Source organism: Centruroides sculpturatus, unplaced genomic scaffold, assembly GCF_000671375.1.
Source record: "Centruroides sculpturatus isolate CEXI.00-Female unplaced genomic scaffold, Cexi_2.0 scaffold854, whole genome shotgun sequence".
NCBI lineage: Eukaryota > Metazoa > Arthropoda > Arachnida > Scorpiones > Buthidae > Centruroides > Centruroides sculpturatus.
In genome coordinates, this window is record NW_019385409.1 from 280954 (window position 1) to 285721 (window position 4768).

The 4768-nt window shown below is 24.8% G+C and overlaps 1 protein-coding gene across 1 annotated transcript in view; it reads left to right on the forward strand.

The window, feature by feature from the left end:
* The first annotated feature begins 2591 nt into the window (after positions 1-2591).
* The window catches only part of LOC111638651, a 19709-nt gene continuing 17532 nt past the window's right edge, over positions 2592-4768 (forward strand). The window contains exon 1 of the mRNA XM_023384397.1: positions 2592-2934. The gene's annotated coding sequence lies outside the window, so the exon portion shown is untranslated. The remainder of the gene's footprint in view (positions 2935-4768) is intronic.

A 4768-nucleotide genomic window follows, 5' to 3' on the forward strand; every position in this document is an offset into this window, starting at 1 on the left:
ATGGTAATGTAGTTTGAAAAATATATATATATATATATATATATATATTTATAATTTCTAAATCTTATAGGAAGTTATATAGATTAATAAGTTATAATCTTAATTTAAAAAAAAAATTTTAACAAAAAAAAAATGAAAATATTTTCTTCTAGTAATTTTATGATTTATGAAAGAGGTTTATGATTTATGATGTTGGATTTTTATGTAAAGAGACAAGAAAATACTTAAAAAATAAATTCAGATTTAATGGAAGAAAGAAAAAGAAAACAGAATAATTGATGAAAAAATATTATTTAAATTTAAAAAATATATATATATTAATTTAAATACTAATTAATAATTAAAACAAACGTCATGTAATAAGATTGAAATGTTTAAGAATAAATTTCTTTATCTATGGAAACTAATCAAATTTTTAGACAGTTAAAGTAAAAAATATTTAAATTAATTACATGAAATATTTTTGTGTCGTGTAAAAAAGAACATTTAATTTTGTATAACCGAATAAATTCATCTCTTGGTAATTTATTACTGTAATAGTAAAATTAGACTATTACACACTTGCGAAATAACTCTCCATTATAAATTATTCATCGTCAGAATTTAGATATGACAATTAACGTGATGAATACTAATTTTATATTGAAGAAGGTAAATAATATTGAATAGAATCTTAGTTATTCATTGAAGTAATGAACTTCATATAAAGATAATGAGATTTACAGTTGTGTTAGTCGTTTACAGTTATGCTAATACTTGATTTTTCTTAATTACTTTTGTGAAAAATGTTGAAATTTTCTGTTGAAAAATCATATTTACAATTTCTAAATAAGTTAAATTACTTTTTTTCTTTACGAAAAATATAAATAAAGTTAAAATAAATTAATTGAATTGTTGTAAGAAACTAATCAATAGCAGAAATTAAATAAATTTAGTTTTTTTTTTTTTTGCTCTTCTTATTTCAAGTACAATAGGAGACGATCAATATCGTGATACTGTAGAGTATTAAAGTTTAAGAATTATACTGTATTTCTTATGGAAAGCATATTGATAATATTGATTAGAATAACCAATTTTTCTCGAATTTTTTTTAAAAGTATCTTATTATTATTATTATTATAGAAACTTTAATTATAAATTTCCCATACTCTTTTTTATAAAATATAATATTTGTTTTACAGTATGTATAAAAACCTATTAACTTAATTATATATATATAGTGGTCGGATTGTCCACCAGGCACGTGAAACACAGGCCTAACGACCTCGAGACACCAGGCATTCTAAAAAATAAAGTAATCTGACCGTATAAGTCATAATTTATAAATAATTTTATACGTAAAATTAAGTGTTATTAGTTTATGTTGAGGTAAAATTATGTAAAGGAAGCCCCTATATACCGGGCCTGTGGCCTGAAAGCTCTTTATTTGCCACTGTTCTTGTCTTTAATCCACCACTATAGTTATTAAATTATACATACACACCTACACACACACACACACACACACACACTATATATATATATATATATATATATAAGTAGGTGTATGTGTAATTTAATAAGGAATATTTAAAAAGAACTGACAGCAAATATAAAAATATTTAATTTTCATCACTTCTAAGAGAGGTTTTTACTGATTTTTAAACTAAACATTTTGAATATTTGTATTTCTAAGTCAGACACTTTAATAAGATTTATTATATCATAATGTACATAATTGTGTATTATCAAATATACCTAAGCATCATTATTATTATTTAACTACGTTTAAACTTTATATGAGTCTATTTAATTATTAATAGAATTTAACTTAATCTCTAATAAGAGTTACAATAATGAATTAGTAATATTTACAATTTTATGATTTGAATTGGAAAGGATTTTTTAAAAATATTCTATTATCTTCTATATATTTTTTGGAAAAGTTTCAAGGTAAAGATTATTTAAGTAATGTAATAATAAAGATTTTGCATTTTTCTCCACTTAAAAATTTTTATTTCAAGGATTACTGATAATTTTTTTATTTTTTTATTTTTCAATTCTTTATTATAGCAAGAAATATTTCAAATCTTCTTTTGTATTTTTCAAAAAAAATAAAATAAATTTTACATTGTACCTTTAGTACAAAAGATAAATTTTTCAAAGTCCACTTAAAAAATTTAAGAACAAATTGGAAATATATTTTTAGGTATAAATTTAACAATTTTAAGTAATATTTTGTTATAATTTTTAATTTAATAGTTTATATATCTATTGTGTTTTCAATGTGTAATTTTTTCAAGGTGGTTCATCGAGGATCCACCAACAAAAATAAAAAAAATTAAAAAGAAATTCTAAAGATTTCGATTAATATATTTATCATATTTACGTAATTTAATTTTCGTAAAGTTGTAATAAAGATGAGAATTACTGAAGGTTCAAATTTCATTTACAGAAGTTTTTATCCCGTCTTTTACAGATCCAGATTTTCTTCTTGCACGTAATGATCGAAAATTCCATCATCCAACCCACTCAGCATCCCAACAGTTTCCTTTATCGACCAAAAGAGGGAGTTTGCGCTGTAGGGACATGGTTCAGTATCCACTGTTTCATTTCTCCTAGGCAGCTGTAACCTTTTGAAGCTTTGAAAAGCTTCCTGTCTCTCACCGTTATGGGAGAATATGTTTAAGAAAGCAATGACATGCTATGAGGGAAAAACTCATTCAGTAGTTTTACATCCGACTTGGAATAACTTTATAGCAAACAACACCGCGGACATGGTGCAGAAAATCATGTTTAATGTTGTTTGTTACCCTGTATCGTTGCGGGGTGCGACAACTCTAAGGAACATCGACAGTGACTTGCCAGGATTTTGTTGAATCGTTTATTTTAATCTTTTTTTTTCTTTTGTTTTTAGTTTTAACAAGTGCCAATCTTTTATTACAGAAAAACAAGGTAAGTTTTTTAACCTCTTAAATGTTTTTTTTTTTAATTATAAAATTTAAATGGATGAAACAGCATACTGAATGTCCAGATCAAATATGTTTTGAGGTGAATTCTTTAACTTAAATGTTTTTTTTTTTAATTAAAACGTCCTGAAAATTTAATTCTTATACTATTTTCATTCATTTCAGATGAGAATTTATCGTTTTCGAATTATTATGGGAATAACATTATTATGTGCAATATTAACCATCATTTATTTCATTATCAATCAAGTAATTAACATATAATATATAATATTTATTTATATTTATCAAATGAATATTATAATATTCATTTGATATTATAGTATATTATATTATAATATAATATAAAATTTGCTCTTCAATATTGTTAATATTGAAGAGCAAATTTTACTTAGAATTATTTAAATTTATTAAAATGCTAGAAAAACAAATATACTTACCGGTACTAATGCTTAATAATGAAAATGCATATACAAAATGAAAAACAAAGCACAAAATAATTCCGCGTATTCTTAATACGCTCTTTTTACACTATAGAAATGCAATTAAATCCAAAGATTATACAAATTTTCACTGTGGTATGACTGACTGTCCTTCCTTAATCTCAAGAACAGAGTTAGATGAAAGTCAAGACCAGATATGGAAAGCTTAGAAGAAGGAGACCCGATTAACTATATATGAACTTCAAGTCTAGACCGGAAGTCACGTTATTTTAATTCAAAAATTATTCCCTGAAAGAAGTTAGATAGGAGTTGATTGGTACGACTCTATCGCTAGCAGGAAAAGTATAATATACAGGAGCAAGCCACTACTAATTTGAGGTGGAGAACATATAATTTAAATTAAATGAATTAAAGATATGTTTAAAAATTGCATCTCGGTTTTATGACGATGTCACAATAAATAGTTGCGTGTAATAATTTTTCAATTAGCTGTTCTGGCTTTGTTATCTAAATATTTAAATGTGAATGTTTGTTTGTTTGTTCGTTATTCATGTCTAGGCCGTTCGACCAATTGCTACGAAACTCAGAAGCTACGTTCAAATACTTCTAACTTAGATCATGTCGTATATCTCACCCAAAAATCGATTGCATTTCTNTTTTATTTTTTATTATTTTTTTTTTATTCTCGGTAGTATCAAGTTTATACTCCGAACAATTCATTCAGTGAAAATTTATCTTGTCTCAGCATATAAAACAAGCTAAAGTAAAAATACAATTTACTTATAAAGAGTACATGCGTGCGGGAATTATAATGATAAAAGATCATATAATGGAGGAGTTCCGTAGAAAATGCTTTTACCCTTTCCGATTTCTATCAGAGAAAAATATAAAAAAAAAAATCTGACAAAAAAAAAACACATCATAGCGAATCACTGATTGACACAATGTTCGTTTTCAATCAATAAACATGTCATAACTTGTTATTGAAAAGCGTGCCGCTATCGTCGAGATGTTAAAGATTAAAAAAAAAATAAAAAATACTTGTAAAATAGTAGAAACTTAATATATTTATCGCGTATATGATACTCAATAATCTTAAAACTGAAGAATAAGTGTAGTGGAAGACAGCTTAGAAGAATTATCGATTGATGGTGTTGCGGTTCCTGTTGATGCTGTTATGCGTTTGGATAATGCAGAATAGCGACAAAATCATTTTCTATATTAAAAATTATAACTTATTTGATATTTAAAAAAATTATACTAATAAATATTCTCGATTTTATTTTGTTCTTTCTAAAAATGGATCTCTTCATCTCTTCCTCATCTCAGAAACTTATTTGAATTTCTCAATCGTCTTAGAATTAATGTAATATATAT